The 18,754-nt window shown below is 42.6% G+C and overlaps 4 non-coding genes across 4 annotated transcripts; all 4 read left to right on the forward strand.

Moving 5' to 3' along the window:
* Positions 1–2,529: 2,529 nt before the first annotated feature.
* Positions 2,530–2,602, forward strand: trnaf-gaa (transfer RNA phenylalanine (anticodon GAA)). The gene has a single exon. It is a non-coding gene; the product is annotated as a tRNA-Phe (tRNA).
* Positions 2,603–4,143: 1,541 nt separating this feature from the next.
* trnaf-gaa (transfer RNA phenylalanine (anticodon GAA)) lies at positions 4,144–4,216 on the forward strand. Its single transcript has one exon. It is a non-coding gene; the product is annotated as a tRNA-Phe (tRNA).
* A 2,945-nt stretch (positions 4,217–7,161) lies between these two features.
* Positions 7,162–7,234, forward strand: trnay-gua (transfer RNA tyrosine (anticodon GUA)). The gene has a single exon. It is a non-coding gene; the product is annotated as a tRNA-Tyr (tRNA).
* Positions 7,235–14,281: 7,047 nt separating this feature from the next.
* On the forward strand, positions 14,282–14,354 carry trnaf-gaa (transfer RNA phenylalanine (anticodon GAA)). Its single transcript has one exon. It is a non-coding gene; the product is annotated as a tRNA-Phe (tRNA).
* The last annotated feature ends 4,400 nt before the right edge of the window (positions 14,355–18,754 follow it).

Here is an 18,754-nt window from a genome sequence, read left to right on the forward strand (position 1 = left end):
GTAAAAAGGAATTATCTCAATGAAAACACACGAGGCTGGTAGGAAAGTGAACTGGTAAAAAGGAATTATCTCACAAAACCTAGATCAATGAAAACATGCGAGGCTTCTTCCTCATCTATAACAGTCAATTATTGCATTTTTGTGGCCTTTATCTGGCTCCACAGCTTTGTCGCCAAAGCTCCACGGAGCGAGCTCCCGATTTTAGTTTTCAAATGAAAACGGCCATTTTGGCCCTGTGTAGCCGAAATAGCTCAGACTGAAGATCTGAAGGTCCCTGGTTCAATCCCGGGTTTCGGCAAAGACTACTATGAATTGTGGATGTCTGTCAAGAGGGAACAACAGCTTATGTTAGGAAAGTGAACTGGTAAAAAGGAATTATCTCAAAAAACCTAGATCAATGAAAACATACGAGGCTGGTAGGAAAGTGAACTGGTAAATAGGAATTATCTCAATGAAAACACACGAGGCTGGTAGGAAAGTGAACTGGTAAAAAGGAATTATCTCAAAAAACCTGCATTAATGAAAACACACCAGGCTTCTTCCTCATCTACAACAGTCAATTATTTCATTTTTGTGGCCTTTATCTGGCTCCCCAGCTTTGTCGCCTAAGCTCCACGGAGCGCGCTCCGGTTTTAGTTTCCAAATGAAAACGGCCATTTTCACCTTGTGTAGCCGAAATAGCTCAGTTGGGAGAGCATCAGACTGAAGATCTAAAGGTCCCTGGTTCAATCCCGGGTTTCGGCAAAGACTACTATGAATTGTGGATGTTTGTCAAGAGGGAAACACAGCCCATGTTTGGAAAGTGAACTGGTAAAAAGGAATTATCTCTAAAAACCTAGATCAATGAAAACATACGAGGCTGGTAGGAAAGTGAACTGGTAAAAAGGAATTATCTAAAAAAAACTGCATTAATGAAAACACACGAGGCTTCTTCCTCATCTACAACAGTCAATTATTGCATTTTTGTGGCCTTTATCTGGCTCCCCAGCTTTGTCGCCTAAGCTCCAAGGAGCGCGCTCCGGTTTTAGTTTCCAAATGAAAACGGCCATTTTGACCTTGTGTAGCCGTAATAGCTCAGTTGGGAGAGCATCAGACTGAAGATCTAAAGGTTCCTGGTTCAATCCCGGGTTTCGGCAAAGACTACTATGAATTGTGGATGTTTGTCAAGAGGGAAACACAGCCCATGTTTGGAAAGTGAACTGGTAAAAAGGAATTATCTCAAAAAAGCTTCATTAATGAAAACACACGAGGCTTCTTCCTCATCTACAATAGTCAATTATTGCATTTTTGTGGCCTTTATCTGGCTCCCCAGCTTTGTCGCCTAAGCTCCAAGGAGCGCGCTCCGGTTTTAGTTTCCAAATGAAAACGGCCATTTTGACCTTGTGTATCCGTAATAGCTCAGTTGGGAGAGCATCAGACTGAAGATCTAAAGGTCCCTGGTTCAATCCCGGGTTTCGGCAAAGACTACTATGAATTGTGGATGTTTGTCAAGAGGGAAACACAGCCCATGTTTGGAAAGTGAACTGGTAAAAAGGAATTATCTCAAAAAACCTAGATCAATGAAAACAAACGAGGCTGGTAGGAAAGTGAACTGGTAAAAAGGAATTATCTCAAAAAAGCTTCATTAATGAAAACACACGAGGCTTCTTCCTCATCTACAATAGTCAATTATTGCATTTTTGTGGCCTTTATCTGGCTCCCCAGCTTTGTCGCCTAAGCTCCACGGAGCGCGCTCCGGTTTTAGTTTCCAAATGAAAACGGCCATTTTGACCTTGTGTAGCCGAAATAGCTCAGTTGGGAGAGCATCAGACTGAAGATCTAAAGGTCCCTGGTTCAATCCCGGGTTTCGGCAAAGACTACTATGAATTGTGGATGTTTGTCAAGAGGGAAACACAGCCCATGTTTGGAAAGTGAACTGGTAAAAAGGAATTATCTCAAAAAACCTAGATCAATGAAAACGAACGAGGCTGGTAAGAAAGTGAACCGGAAAACATACGAGGCTTCTTCCTCATCTATAACAGTCAATTATTGCATTTTTGTGGCCTTTATCTGGCTCCACAGCTTTGTCGCCAAAGCTCCACGGAGCGAGCTCCCGATTTTAGTTTTCAAATGAAAACGGCCATTTTGGCCCTGTGTAGCCGAAATAGCTCAGTTGGGAGAGCATCAGACTGAAGATCTAAAGGTCCCTGGTTCAATCCCGGGTTTCGGCAAAGACTACTATGAATTGTGGATGTTTGTCAAGAGGGAAACACAGCCCATGTTTGGAAAGTGAACTGGTAAAAAGGAATTATCTCAAAAAACCTAGATCAATGAAACCAAACGAGGCTGGTAGGAAAGTGAACTGGTAAAAAGGAATTCTCTCAAAAAAGCTTCATTAATGAAAACACACAAGGCTTCTTCCTCATCTACAACAGTCAATTATTGCATTTTTGTGGCCTTTATCTGGCTCCCCAGCTTTGTCGCCTAAGCTCCACGGAGCGCGCTCCGGTTTTAGTTTCCAAATGAAAACGGCCATTTTGACCTTGTGTAGCCGAAATAGCTCAGTTGGGAGAGCATCAGACTGAAGATCTGAAGGTCCCTGGTTCAATCCCGGGTTTCGGCAAAGACTACTATGAATTGTGGATGTTTGTCAAGAGGGAAACACAGCCCATGTTTGGAAAGTGAACTGGTAAAAAGGAATTATCTCAAAAAACCTAGATCAATGAAAACGAACGAGGCTGGTAAGAAAGTGAACCGGAAAACATACGAGGCTTCTTCCTCATCTATAACAGTCAATTATTGCATTTTTGTGGCCTTTATCTGGCTCCACAGCTTTGTCGCCAAAGCTCCACGGAGCGAGCTCCCGATTTTAGTTTTCAATTGAAAACGGCCATTTTGGCCCTGTGTAGCCGAAATAGCTCAGACTGAAAATCTGAAGGTCCCTGGTTCAATCCCGGGTTTCGGCAAAGACTACTATGAATTGTGGATGTTTGTCAAGAGGGAAACACAGCCCATGTTAGGAAAGTGAACTGGTAAAAAGGAATTATCTCAATGAAAACACACGAGGCTGGTAGGAAAGTGAACTGGTAAAAAGGAATTATCTCACAAAACCTAGATCAATGAAAACATGCGAGGCTTCTTCCTCATCTATAACAGTCAATTATTGCATTTTTGTGGCCTTTATCTGGCTCCACAGCTTTGTCGCCAAAGCTCCACGGAGCGAGCTCCCGATTTTAGTTTTCAAATGAAAACGGCCATTTTGGCCCTGTGTAGCCGAAATAGCTCAGTTGGGAGAGCATCAGACTGAAGATCTAAAGGTCCCTGGTTCAATCCCGGGTTTCGGCAAAGACTACTATGAATTGTGGATGTCTGTCAAGAGGGAACAACAGCCCATGTTAGGAAAGTGAACTGGTAAAAAGGAATTATCTCAATGAAAACACACGAGGCTGGTAGGAAAGTGAACTGGTAAAAAGGAATTATCTCAAAAAACCTAGATGAATGAAAACATACGAGGCTGGTAGGAAAGTGAACTGGTAAATAGGAATTATCTCAATGAAAACACACGAGGCTGGTAGGAAAGTGAACTGGTAAAAAGGAATTATCTCAAAAAATCTAGATCAATGAAAACATACGAGGCTGGTAGGAAAGTGAACTGGTAAAAAGGAATTATCTAAAAAAAACTGCATTAATGAAAACACACGAGGCTTCTTCCTCATCTACAACAGTCAATTATTGCATTTTTGTGGCCTTTATCTGGCTCCCCAGCTTTGTCGCCTAAGCTCCAAGGAGCGCGCTCCGGTTTTAGTTTCCAAATGAAAACGGCCATTTTGACCTTGTGTAGCCGAAATAGCTCAGTTGGGAGAGCATCAGACTGAAGATCTAAAGGTCCCTGGTTCAATCCCGGGTTTCGGCAAAGACTACTATGAATTGTGGATGTTTGTCAAGAGGGAACAACAGCTCATGTTAGGAAAGTGAACTGGTAAAAAGGAATTATCTCACAAAACCTAGATCAATGAAAACATGCGAGGCTTCTTCCTCATCTATAACAGTCAATTATTGCATTTTTGTGGCCTTTATCTGGCTCCACAGCTTTGTCGCCTAAGCTCCACGGAGCGCGCTCCGGTTTTAGTTTCCAAATGAAAACGGCCATTTTGACCTTGTGTAGCCGAAATAGCTCAGTTGGGAGAGCATCAGACTGAAGATCTGAAGGTCCCTGGTTCAATCCCGGGTTTCGGCAAAGACTACTATGAATTGTGGATGTTTGTCAAGAGGGAAACACAGCCCATGTTTGGAAAGTGAACTGGTAAAAAGGAATTATCTCAAAAAACCTAGATCAATGAAAATGAACAAGGCTGTTAAGAAAGTGAACCGGAAAACATACGAGGCTTCTTCCTCATCTATAACAGTCAATTATTGCATTTTTGTGGCCTTTATCTGGCTCCACAGCTTTGTCGCCAAAGCTCCACGGAGCGAGCTCCCGATTTTAGTTTTCAAATGAAAACGGCCATTTTGGCCCTGTGTAGCCGAAATAGCTCAGACTGAAGATCTGAAGGTCCCTGGTTCAATCCCGGGTTTCGGCAAAGACTACTATGAATTGTGGATGTTTGTCAAGAGGGAACAACAGCTCATGTTAGGAAAGGGAACTGGTAAAAAGGAATTATCTCAATGAAAACACACGAGGCTGGTAGGAAAGTGAACTGGTAAAAAGGAATTATCTCACAAAACCTAGATCAATGAAAACATGCGAGGCTTCTTCCTCATCTATAACAGTCAATTATTGCATTTTTGTGGCCTTTATCTGGCTCCACAGCTTTGTCGCCAAAGCTCCACGGAGCGAGCTCCCGATTTTAGTTTTCAAATGAAAACGGCCATTTTGGCCCTGTGTAGCCGAAATAGCTCAGACTGAAGATCTGAAGGTCCCTGGTTCAATCCCGGGTTTCGGCAAAGACTACTATGAATTGTGGATGTCTGTCAAGAGGGAACAACAGCTTATGTTAGGAAAGTGAACTGGTAAAAAGGAATTATCTCAATGAAAACACACGAGGCTGGTAGGAAAGTGAACTGGTAAAAAGGAATTATCTCAAAAAACCTAGATCAATGAAAACATACGAGGCTGGTAGGAAAGTGAACTGGTAAATAGGAATTATCTCAATGAAAACACACGAGGCTGGTAGGAAAGTGAACTGGTAAAAAGGAATTATCTCAAAAAACCTGCATTAATGAAAACACACCAGGCTTCTTCCTCATCTACAACAGTCAATTATTGCATTTTTGTGGCCTTTATCTGGCTCCCCAGCTTTGTCGCCTAAGCTCCACGGAGCGCGCTCCGGTTTTAGTTTCCAAATGAAAACGGCCATTTTGACCTTGTGTAGCCGAAATAGCTCAGTTGGGAGAGCATCAGACTGAAGATCTAAAGGTCCCTGGTTCAATCCCGGGTTTCGGCAAAGACTACTATGAATTGTGGATGTTTGTCAAGAGGGAAACACAGCCCATGTTTGGAAAGTGAACTGGTAAAAAGGAATTATCTCTAAAAACCTAGATCAATGAAAACATACGAGGCTGGTAGGAAAGTGAATTGGTAAAAAGGAATTATCTAAAAAAAACTGCATTAATGAAAACACACGAGGCTTCTTCCTCATCTACAACAGTCAATTATTGCATTTTTGTGGCCTTTATCTGGCTCCCCAGCTTTGTCGCCTAAGCTCCAAGGAGCGCGCTCCGGTTTTAGTTTCCAAATGAAAACGGCCATTTTGACCTTGTGTAGCCGAAATAGCTCAGTTGGGAGAGCATCAGACTGAAGATCTAAAGGTCCCTGGTTCAATCCCGGGTTTCGGCAAAGACTACTATGAATTGTGGATGTTTGTCAAGAGGGAAACACAGCCCATGTTTGGAAAGTGAACTGGTAAAAAGGAATTATCTCAAAAAAGCTTCATTAATGAAAACACACGAGGCTTCTTCCTCATCTACAATAGTCAATTATTGCATTTTTGTGGCCTTTATCTGGCTCAGGAGCTTTTTCGCCTAAGCGCCAAGGAGCGCGCTCCGGTTTTAGTTTCCAAATGAAAACGGCCATTTTGGCCTTGTGTAGCTGAAATAGCTCATTTGGGAGAGCATCAGACTGAAGATATGAAGGTCCCTGGTTCAATCCCGGGTTTCGGCAAAGACTACTATGAATTGTGGATGTTTGTCAAGAGGGAACAACAGATCATGTTAGGAAAGTGAACTGGTAAAAAGGAATTATCTCAATGAAAACACACGAGGCTGGTAGGAAAGTGAACTGGTAAAAAGGAATTATCTCAAAAAAACCTGCATTAATGACAACACACGAGGCTTCTTCCTCATCTACAACAGTCAATTATTGCATTTTTGTGGCCTTTATCTGGCTCCCCAGCTTTGTCGCCTAAGCTCCAAGGAGCGCGCTCCGGTTTTAGTTTCCAAATGAAAACGGCCAGTTTGACCTTGTGTAGCCGAAATAGCTCAGTTGGGAGAGCATCAGACTGAAGATCTAAAGGTCCCTGGTTCAATCCCGGGTTTCGGCAAAGACTACTATGAATTGTGGATGTTTGTCAAGAGGGAAACACAGCCCATGTTTGGAAAGTGAACTGGTAAAAAGGAATTATCTCAAAAAACCTAGATCAATGAAAATAAACGAGGCTGGTAGGAAAGTGAACTGGTAAAAAGGAATTATCTAAAAAAAACTGCATTAATGAAAACACACGAGGCTTCTTCCTCATCTACAACAGTCAATTATTGCATTTTTGTGGCCTTTATCTGGCTCCCCAGCTTTGTCGCCTAAGCTCCAAGGAGCGCGCTCCGGTTTGAGTTTCCAAATGAAAACGGCCATTTTGGCCCTGTGTAGCTGAAATAGCTCATTTGGGAGAGCATCAGACTGAAGATCTGAAGGTCCCTGGTTCAATCCCGGGTTTCGGTAAAGACGACTATGAATTGTGGATCTTTGTCAAGAGGGAAACACAGCCCATGTTTGGAAAGTGAACTGGTAAAAAGGAATTATCTCAAAAAAGCTTCATTAATGAAAACACACGAGGCTACTTCCTCATCTACAATAGTCAATTATTGCATTTTTGTGGCCTTTATCTGGCTCAGAAGCTTTGTCGCCTAAGCTCCAAGGAGCGCGCTCCGGTTTTAGTTTCCAAATGAAAACGGCCATTTTGGCCTTGTGTAGTTGAAATAGCTCATTTGGGAGAGCGTCAGACTGTAGATCTGAAGGTCCCTGGTTCAATCCCGGGTTTCGGCAAAGACTACTATGAATTGTGGATGTTTGTCAAGAGGGAACAATAGCTCATGTTTGGAAAGTGAAATGGTAAAAAGGAATTATCTCAAAAAACCTAGATCAATGAAAACAAACGAGGCTGGTAGGAAAGTGAACCGGTAAAAAGGAATTATCTCAATGTAAACACACGAGCCTGGTAGGAAAGTGAACTGGTAAAAAGGAATTATCTAAAAAAAACTGCATTAATGAAAACACACGAGGCTTCTTCCTCATCTACAACAGTCAATTATTGAATTTTTGTGGCCTTTATCTGGCTCCCCAGCTTTGTCGCCTAAGCTCCAAGGAGCGCGCTCCGGTTATAGTTTCCAAATGAAAACGGCCAGTTTGGCCCTGTGTAGCCGAAATAGCTCAGTTGGGAGAGCATCAGACTGAAGATCTGAAGGTCCCTGGTTCAATCCTGGGTTTCGGCAAAGACTACTATGAATTGTGGATGTTTGTCAAGAGGGAAACACAGCCCATGTTTGGAAAGTGAACTGGTAAAAAGGAATTATCTCAAAAAACTGAAGATCTGAAGGTCCCTGGTTCAATCCCGGGTTTCGGCAAAGACTACTATGAATTGTGGATGTTTGTAAAGACGGAAACACAGCCCATGTTTGGAAAGTGAACTGGTAAAAAGGAATTATCTCAAAAAAGCTTCATTAACAAAAACACACAAAGCTTCTTCCTCATCTACAACAGTCAATTATTGCATTTTTGTGGCCTGTAGGAAAGTGAACTGGTAAAAAGGAATTATCTCAAAAAACCTGCATTAATGAAAACACACCAGGCTTCTTCCTCATCTACAACAGTCAATTATTGCATTTTTGTGGCCTTTATCTGGCTCCCCAGCTTTGTCGCCTAAGCTCCAAGGAGCGCGCTCCGGTTTTTAGTTTCCAAATGAAAACGGCCATTTTGGCCTTGTGTAGCCGAAATAGCTCAGTTGGGAGAGCATCAGACTGAAGATCTAAAGGTCCCTGGTTCAATCCCGGGTTTCGGCAAAGACTACTATGAAGTGTGGATGTTTGTCAAGAGGGAAACACAGCCCATGTTTGGAAAGTGAACTGGTAAAAAGGAATTATCTCAAAAAACCTAGATCAATGAAACCAAACGAGGCTGGTAGGAAAGTGAACTGGTAAAAAGGAATTCTCTCAAAAAAGCTTCATTAATGAAAACACACAAGGCTTCTTCCTCATCTACAACAGTCAATTATTGCATTTTTGTGGCCTTTATCTGGCTCCCCAGCTTTGTCGCCTAAGCTCCACGGAGCGCGCTCCGGTTTTAGTTTCCAAATGAAAACGGCCATTTTGACCTTGTGTAGCCGAAATAGCTCAGTTGGGAGAGCATCAGACTGAAGATCTGAAGGTCCCTGGTTCAATCCTGGGTTTCGGCAAAGACTACTATGAATTGTGGATGTTTGTCAAGAGGGAAACACAGCCCATGTTTGGAAAGTGAACTGGTAAAAAGGAATTATCTCAAAAAACCTAGATCAATGAAAACGAACGAGGCTGTTAAGAAAGTGAACCGGAAAACATACGAGGCTTCTTCCTCATCTATAACAGTCAATTATTGCATTTTTGTGGCCTTTATCTGGCTCCACAGCTTTGTCGCCAAAGCTCCACGGAGCGAGCTCCCGATTTTAGTTTTCAAATGAAAACGGCCATTTTGGCCCTGTGTAGCCGAAATAGCTCAGTTGGGAGAGCATCAGACTGAAGATCTAAAGGTCCCTGGTTCAATCCCGGGTTTCGGCAAAGACTACTATGAATTGTGGATGTTTGTCAAGAGGGAAACACAGCCCATGTTTGGAAAGTGAACTGGTAAAAAGGAATTATCTCAAAAAACCTAGATCAATGAAACCAAACGAGGCTGGTAGGAAAGTGAACTGGTAAAAAGGAATTCTCTCAAAAAAGCTTCATTAATGAAAACACACAAGGCTTCTTCCTCATCTACAACAGTCAATTATTGCATTTTTGTGGCCTTTATCTGGCTCCCCAGCTTTGTCGCCTAAGCTCCACGGAGCGCGCTCCGGTTTTAGTTTCCAAATGAAAACGGCCATTTTGACCTTGTGTAGCCGAAATAGCTCAGTTGGGAGAGCATCAGACTGAAGATCTGAAGGTCCTGGTTCAATCCCGGGTTTCGGCAAAGACTACTATGAATTGTGGATGTTTGTCAAGAGGGAAACACAGCCCATGTTTGGAAAGTGAACTGGTAAAAAGGAATTATCTCAAAAAACCTAGATCAATGAAAACGAACGAGGCTGGTAAGAAAGTGAACCGGAAAACATACGAGGCTTCTTCCTCATCTATAACAGTCAATTATTGCATTTTTGTGGCCTTTATCTGGCTCCACAGCTTTGTCGCCAAAGCTCCACGGAGCGAGCTCCCGATTTTAGTTTTCAATTGAAAACGGCCATTTTGGCCCTGTGTAGCCGAAATAGCTCAGACTGAAAATCTGAAGGTCCCTGGTTCAATCCCGGGTTTCGGCAAAGACTACTATGAATTGTGGATGTTTGTCAAGAGGGAACAACAGCTCATGTTAGGAAAGTGAACTGGTAAAAAGGAATTATCTCAATGAAAACACACGAGGCTGGTAGGAAAGTGAACTGGTAAAAAGGAATTATCTCACAAAACCTAGATCAATGAAAACATGCGAGGCTTCTTCCTCATCTATAACAGTCAATTATTGCATTTTTGTGGCCTTTATCTGGCTCCACAGCTTTGTCGCCAAAGCTCCACGGAGCGAGCTCCCGATTTTAGTTTTCAAATGAAAACGGCCATTTTGGCCCTGTGTAGCCGAAATAGCTCAGACTGAAGATCTGAAGGTCCCTGGTTCAATCCCGGGTTTCGGCAAAGACTACTATGAATTGTGGATGTCTGTCAAGAGGGAACAACAGCCCATGTTAGGAAAGTGAACTGGTAAAAAGGAATTATCTCAATGAAAACACACGAGGCTGGTAGGAAAGTGAACTGGTAAAAAGGAATTATCTCAAAAAACCTAGATCAATGAAAACATACGAGGCTGGTAGGAAAGTGAACTGGTAAATAGGAATTATCTCAATGAAAACACACGAGGCTGGTAGGAAAGTGAACTGGTAAAAAGGAATTATCTCAAAAAACCTGCATTAATGAAAACACACCAGGCTTCTTCCTCATCTACAACAGTCAATTATTGCATTTTTGTGGCCTTTATCTGGCTCCCCAGCTTTGTCGCCTAAGCTCCACGGAGCGCGCTCCGGTTTTAGTTTCCAAATGAAAACGGCCATTTTGACCTTGTGTAGCCGAAATAGCTCAGTTGGGAGAGCATCAGACTGAAGATCTAAAGGTCCCTGGTTCAATCCCGGGTTTCGGCAAAGACTACTATGAATTGTGGATGTTTGTCAAGAGGGAAACACAGCCCATGTTTGGAAAGTGAACTGGTAAAAAGGAATTATCTCTAAAAACCTAGATCAATGAAAACATACGAGGCTGGTAGGAAAGTGAACTGGTAAAAAGGAATTATCTAAAAAAAACTGCATTAATGAAAACACACGAGGCTTCTTCCTCATCTACAACAGTCAATTATTGCATTTTTGTGGCCTTTATCTGGCTCCCCAGCTTTGTCGCCTAAGCTCCAAGGAGCGCGCTCCGGTTTTAGTTTCCAAATGAAAACGGCCATTTTGACCTTGTGTAGCCGAAATAGCTCAGTTGGGAGAGCATCAGACTGAAGATCTAAAGGTCCCTGGTTCAATCCCGGGTTTCGGCAAAGACTACTATGAATTGTGGATGTTTGTCAAGAGGGAAACACAGCCCATGTTTGGAAAGTGAACTGGTAAAAAGGAATTATCTCAAAAAACCTAGATCAATGAAAACATGCGAGGCTTCTTCCTCATCTATAACAGTCAATTATTGCATTTTTGTGGCCTTTATCTGGCTCCACAGCTTTGTCGCCAAAGCTCCACGGAGCGAGCTCCCGATTTTAGTTTTCAAATGAAAACGGCCATTTTGGCCCTGTGTAGCCGAAATAGCTCAGACTGAAGATCTGAAGGTCCCTGGTTCAATCCCGGGTTTCGGCAAAGACTACTATGAATTGTGGATGTCTGTCAAGAGGGAACAACAGCCCATGTTAGGAAAGTGAACTGGTAAAAAGGAATTATCTCAATGAAAACACACGAGGCTGGTAAGAAAGTGAACTGGTAAAAAGGAATTATCTAAAAAAAACTGCATTAATGAAAACACACGAGGCTTCTTCCTCATCTACAACAGTCAATTATTGCATTTTTGTGGCCTTTATCTGGCTCCCCAGCTTTGTCGCCTAAGCTCCAAGGAGCGCGCTCCGGTTATAGTTTCCAAATGAATTTTGACATTGTGTATCCGAAATAGCTCAGTTGGGAGAGCATCAGACTGAAGATTTTAAGGTCCCTGGTTCAATCCCGGGTTTCGGTAAAGACTTCTACGAATTTTGGATGTTTGTCGAGAGGGAACAACAGCCCATTTTAGGAAAGTGAACTGGTAAAAAGGAATTATCTCAATGAAAACACACGAGGCTGGTAGGAAAGTGAACTGGTAAAAAGGAATTATCTAAAAAAAACTGCATTAATGAAAACACACGAGGCTTCTTCCTCATCTACAACAGTCAATTATTGCATTTTTGTGGCCTTTATCTGGCTCCCCAGCTTTGTCGCCTAAGCTCCACGGAGCGCGCTCCGGTTTTAGTTTCCAAATGAAAACGGCCATTTTGACCTTGTGTAGCCGAAATAGCTCAGTTGGGAGAGCATCAGACTGAAGATCTGAAGGTCCCTGGTTCAATCCTGGGTTTCGGCAAAGACTACTATGAATTGTGGATGTTTGTCAAGAGGGAAACACAGCCCATGTTTGGAAAGTGAACTGGTAAAAAGGAATTATCTCAAAAAACCTAGATCAATGAAAACGAACGAGGCTGTTAAGAAAGTGAACCGGAAAACATACGAGGCTTCTTCCTCATCTATAACAGTCAATTATTGCATTTTTGTGGCCTTTATCTGGCTCCACAGCTTTGTCGCCAAAGCTCCACGGAGCGAGCTCCCGATTTTAGTTTTCAAATGAAAACGGCCATTTTGGCCCTGTGTAGCCGAAATAGCTCAGACTGAAGATCTGAAGGTCCCTGGTTCAATCCCGGGTTTCGGCAAAGACTACTATGAATTGTGGATGTTTGTCAAGAGGGAACAACAGCTCATGTTAGGAAAGTGAACTGGTAAAAAGGAATTATCTCAATGAAAACACACGAGGCTGGTAGGAAAGTGAACTGGTAAAAAGGAATTATCTCAAAAAACCTAGATCAATGAAAACATACGAGGCTGGTAGGAAAGTGAACTGGTAAATAGGAATTATCTCAATGAAAACACACGAGGCTGGTAGGAAAGTGAACTGGTAAAAAGGAATTATCTCAAAAAACCTGCATTAATGAAAACACACCAGGCTTCTTCCTCATCTACAACAGTCAATTATTGCATTTTTGTGGCCTTTATCTGGCTCCCCAGCTTTGTCGCCTAAGCTCCAAGGAGCGCGCTCCGGTTTTAGTTTCCAAATGAAAACGGCCATTTTGACCTTGTGTAGCCGAAATACCTCAGTTGGGAGAGCATCAGACTGAAGATCTGAAGGTTCCTGGTTCAATCCCGGGTTTCGGCAAAGACTACTATGAATTGTGGATGTTTGTCAAGAGGGAAACACAGCCCATGTTTGGAAAGTGAACTGGTAAAAAGGAATTATCTCAAAAAAGCTTCATTAATGAAAACACACGAGGCTTCTTCCTCATCTACAATAGTCAATTATTGCATTTTTGTGGCCTTTATCTGGCTCCCCAGCTTTGTCGCCTAAGCTCCACGGAGCGCGCTCCGGTTTTAGTTTCCAAATGAAAACGGCCATTTTGACCTTGTGTAGCCGTAATAGCTCAGTTGGGAGAGCATCAGACTGAAGATCTAAAGGTCCCTGGTTCAATCCCGGGTTTCGGCAAAGACTACTATGAATTGTGGATGTTTGTCAAGAGGGAAACACAGCCCATGTTTGAAAAGTGAACTGGTAAAAAGGAATTATCTCAAAAAACCTAGATCAATGAAACCAAACGAGGCTGGTAGGAAAGTGAACTGGTAAAAAGGAATTCTCTCAAAAAAGCTTCATTAATGAAAACACACAAGGCTTCTTCCTCATCTACAATAGTCAATTATTGCATTTTTGTGGCCTTTATCTGGCTCCCCAGCTTTGTCGCCTAAGCTCCACGGAGCGCGCTCCGGTTTTAGTTTCCAAATGAAAACGGCCATTTTGACCTTGTGTAGCCAAAATAGCTCAGTTGGGAGAGCATCAGACTGAAGATCTGAAGGTCCCTGGTTCAATCCCGGGTTTCGGCAAAGACTACTATGAATTGTGGATGTTTGTCAAGAGGGAAACACAGCCCATGTTTGGAAAGTGAACTGGTAAAAAGGAATTATCTCAAAAAACCTAGATCAATGAAAACGAACGAGGCTGGTAAGAAAGTGAACCGGAAAACATACGAGGCTTCTTCCTCATCTATAACAGTCAATTATTGCATTTTTGTGGCCTTTATCTGGCTCCACAGCTTTGTCGCCAAAGCTCCACGGAGCGAGCTCCCGATTTTAGTTTTCAAATGAAAACGGCCATTTTGTCCCTGTGTAGCCGAAATAGCTCAGTTGGGAGAGCATCAGACTGAAGATCTAAAGGTCCCTGGTTCAATCCCGGGTTTCGGCAAAGACTACTATGAATTGTGGATGTTTGTCAAGAGGGAAACACAGCCCATGTTTGGAAAGTGAACTGGTAAAAAGGAATTATCTCAAAAAACCTAGATCAATGAAACCAAACGAGGCTGGTAGGAAAGTGAACTGGTAAAAAGGAATTCTCTCAAAAAAGCTTCATTAATGAAAACACACAAGGCTTCTTCCTCATCTACAACAGTCAATTATTGCATTTTTGTGGCCTTTATCTGGCTCCCCAGCTTTGTCGCCTAAGCTCCACGGAGCGCGCTCCGGTTTTAGTTTCCAAATGAAAACGGCCATTTTGACCTTGTGTAGCCGAAATAGCTCAGTTGGGAGAGCATCAGACTGAAGATCTGAAGGTCCCTGGTTCAATCCCGGGTTTCGGCAAAGACTACTATGAATTGTGGATGTTTGTCAAGAGGGAAACACAGCCCATGTTTGGAAAGTGAACTGGTAAAAAGGAATTATCTCAAAAAACCTAGATCAATGAAAACGAACGAGGCTGGTAAGAAAGTGAACCGGAAAACATACGAGGCTTCTTCCTCATCTATAACAGTCAATTATTGCATTTTTGTGGCCTTTATCTGGCTCCACAGCTTTGTCGCCAAAGCTCCACGGAGCGAGCTCCCGATTTTAGTTTTCAATTGAAAACGGCCATTTTGGCCCTGTGTAGCCGAAATAGCTCAGACTGAAAATCTGAAGGTCCCTGGTTCAATCCCGGGTTTCGGCAAAGACTACTATGAATTGTGGATGTTTGTCAAGAGGGAACAACAGCTCATGTTAGGAAAGTGAACTGGTAAAAAGGAATTATCTCAATGAAAACACACGAGGCTGGTAGGAAAGTGAACTGGTAAAAAGGAATTATCTCACAAAACCTAGATCAATGAAAACATGCGAGGCTTCTTCCTCATCTATAACAGTCAATTATTGCATTTTTGTGGCCTTTATCTGGCTCCACAGCTTTGTCGCCAAAGCTCCACGGAGCGAGCTCCCGATTTTAGTTTTCAAATGAAAACGGCCATTTTGGCCCTGTGTAGCCGAAATAGCTCAGACTGAAGATCTGAAGGTCCCTGGTTCAATCCCGGGTTTCGGCAAAGACTACTATGAATTGTGGATGTCTGTCAAGAGGGAACAACAGCCCATGTTATGAAAGTGAACTGGTAAAAAGTAATTATCTCAATGAAAACACACGAGGCTGGTAGGAAAGTGAACTGGTAAAAAGGAATTATCTCAAAAAACCTAGATCAATGAAAACATACGAGGCTGGTAGGAAAGTGAACTGGTAAATAGGAATTATCTCAATGAAAACACACGAGGCTGGTAGGAAAGTGAACTGGTAAAAAGGAATTATCTCAAAAAACCTGCATTAATGAAAACACACCAGGCTTCTTCCTCATCTACAACAGTCAATTATTGCATTTTTGTGGCCTTTATCTGGCTCCCCAGCTTTGTCGCCTAAGCTCCACGGAGCGCGCTCCGGTTTTAGTTTCCAAATGAAAACGGCCATTTTGACCTTGTGTAGCCGAAATAGCTCAGTTGGGAGAGCATCAGACTGAAGATCTAAAGGTCCCTGGTTCAATCCCGGGTTTCGGCAAAGACTACTATGAATTGTGGATGTTTGTCAAGAGGGAAACACAGCCCATGTTTGGAAAGTGAACTGGTAAAAAGGAATTATCTCTAAAAACCTAGATCAATGAAAACATACGAGGCTGGTAGGAAAGTGAACTGGTAAAAAGGAATTATCTAAAAAAAACTGCATTAATGAAAACACACGAGGCTTCTTCCTCATCTACAACAGTCAATTATTGCATTTTTGTGGCCTTTATCTGGCTCCCCAGCTTTGTCGCCTAAGCTCCAAGGAGCGCGCTCCGGTTTTAGTTTCCAAATGAAAACGGCCATTTTGACCTTGTGTAGCCGAAATAGCTCAGTTGGGAGAGCATCAGACTGAAGATCTAAAGGTCCCTGGTTCAATCCCGGGTTTCGGCAAAGACTACTATGAATTGTGGATGTTTGTCAAGAGGGAAACACAGCCCATGTTTGGAAAGTGAACTGGTAAAAAGGAATTATCTCAAAAAACCTAGATCAATGAAAACATGCGAGGCTTCTTCCTCATCTATAACAGTCAATTATTGCATTTTTGTGGCCTTTATCTGGCTCCACAGCTTTGTCGCCAAAGCTCCACGGAGCGAGCTCCCGATTTTAGTTTTCAAATGAAAACGGCCATTTTGGCCCTGTGTAGCCGAAATAGCTCAGACTGAAGATCTGAAGGTCCCTGGTTCAATCCCGGGTTTCGGCAAAGACTACTATGAATTGTGGATGTCTGTCAAGAGGGAACAACAGCCCATGTTAGGAAAGTGAACTGGTAAAAAGGAATTATCTCAATGAAAACACACGAGGCTGGTAGGAAAGTGAACTGGTAAAAAGGAATTATCTCAAAAAATCTAGATCAATGAAAACATACGAGGCTGGTAAGAAAGTGAACTGGTAAAAAGGAATTATCTAAAAAAAACTGCATTAATGAAAACACACGAGGCTTCTTCCTCATCTACAACAGTCAATTATTGCATTTTTGTGGCCTTTATCTGGCTCCCCAGCTTTGTCGCCTAAGCTCCAAGGAGCGCGCTCCGGTTATAGTTTCCAAATGAATTTTGACATTGTGTATCCGAAATAGCTCAGTTGGGAGAGCATCAGACTGAAGATTTTAAGGTCCCTGGTTCAATCCCGGGTTTCGGTAAAGACTTCTACGAATTTTGGATGTTTGTCGAGAGGGAACAACAGCCCATTTTAGGAAAGTGAACTGGTAAAAAGGAATTATCTCAATGAAAACACACGAGGCTGGTAGGAAAGTGAACTGGTAAAAAGGAATTATCTAAAAAAAACTGCATTAATGAAAACACACGAGGCTTCTTCCTCATCTACAACAGTCAATTATTGCATTTTTGTGGCCTTTATCTGGCTCCCCAGCTTTGTCGCCTAAGCTCCACGGAGCGCGCTCCGGTTTTAGTTTCCAAATGAAAACGGCCATTTTGACCTTGTGTAGCCGAAATAGCTCAGTTGGGAGAGCATCAGACTGAAGATCTGAAGGTCCCTGGTTCAATCCTGGGTTTCGGCAAAGACTACTATGAATTGTGGATGTTTGTCAAGAGGGAAACACAGCCCATGTTTGGAAAGTGAACTGGTAAAAAGGAATTATCTCAAAAAACCTAGATCAATGAAAACGAACGAGGCTGTTAAGAAAGTGAACCGGAAAACATACGAGGCTTCTTCCTCATCTATAACAGTCAATTATTGCATTTTTGTGGCCTTTATCTGGCTCCACAGCTTTGTCGCCAAAGCTCCACGGAGCGAGCTCCCGATTTTAGTTTTCAAATGAAAACGGCCATTTTGGCCCTGTGTAGCCGAAATAGCTCAGACTGAAGATCTGAAGGTCCCTGGTTCAATCCCGGGTTTCGGCAAAGACTACTATGAATTGTGGATGTTTGTCAAGAGGGAACAACAGCTCATGTTAGGAAAGTGAACTGGTAAAAAGGAATTATCTCAATGAAAACACACGAGGCTGGTAGGAAAGTGAACTGGTAAAAAGGAATTATCTCAAAAAACCTAGATCAATGAAAACATACGAGGCTGGTAGGAAAGTGAACTGGTAAATAGGAATTATCTCAATGAAAACACACGAGGCTGGTAGGAAAGTGAACTGGTAAAAAGGAATTATCTCAAAAAACCTGCATTAATGAAAACACACCAGGCTTCTTCCTCATCTACAACAGTCAATTATTGCATTTTTGTGGCCTTTATCTGGCTCCCCAGCTTTGTCGCCTAAGCTCCAAGGAGCGCGCTCCGGTTTTAGTTTCCAAATGAAAACGGCCATTTTGACCTTGTGTAGCCGAAATACCTCAGTTGGGAGAGCATCAGACTGAAGATCTGAAGGTTCCTGGTTCAATCCCGGGTTTCGGCAAAGACTACTATGAATTGTGGATGTTTGTCAAGAGGGAAACACAGCCCATGTTTGGAAAGTGAACTGGTAAAAAGGAATTATCTCAAAAAAGCTTCATTAATGAAAACACACGAGGCTTCTTCCTCATCTACAATAGTCAATTATTGCATTTTTGTGGCCTTTATCTGGCTCCCCAGCTTTGTCGCCTAAGCTCCACGGAGCGCGCTCCGGTTTTAGTTTCCAAATGAAAACGGCCATTTTGACCTTGTGTAGCCGTAATAGCTCAGTTGGGAGAGCATCAGACTGAAGATCTAAAGGTCCCTGGTTCAATCCCGGGTTTCGGCAAAGACTACTATGAATTGTGGATGTTTGTCAAGAGGGAAACACAGCCCATGTTTGAAAAGTGAACTGGTAAAAAGGAATTATCTCAAAAAACCTAGATCAATGAAACCAAACGAGGCTGGTAGGAAAGTGAACTGGTAAAAAGGAATTCTCTCAAAAAAGCTTCATTAATGAAAACACACAAGGCTTCTTCCTCATCTACAATAGTCAATTATTGCATTTTTGTGGCCTTTATCTGGCTCCCCAGCTTTGTCGCCTAAGCTCCACGGAGCGCGCTCCGGTTTTAGTTTCCAAATGAAAACGGCCATTTTGACCTTGTGTAGCCAAAATAGCTCAGTTGGGAGAGCATCAGACTGAAGATCTGAAGGTCCCTGGTTCAATCCTGGGTTTCGGCAAAGACTACTATGAATTGTGGATGTTTGTCAAGAGGGAAACACAGCCCATGTTTGGAAAGTGAACTGGTAAAAAGGAATTATCTCAAAAAACCTAGATCAATGAAAACGAACGAGGC

Source organism: Odontesthes bonariensis, chromosome 14 (assembly GCF_027942865.1).
Source record: "Odontesthes bonariensis isolate fOdoBon6 chromosome 14, fOdoBon6.hap1, whole genome shotgun sequence".
Lineage (NCBI taxonomy): Eukaryota > Metazoa > Chordata > Actinopteri > Atheriniformes > Atherinopsidae > Odontesthes > Odontesthes bonariensis.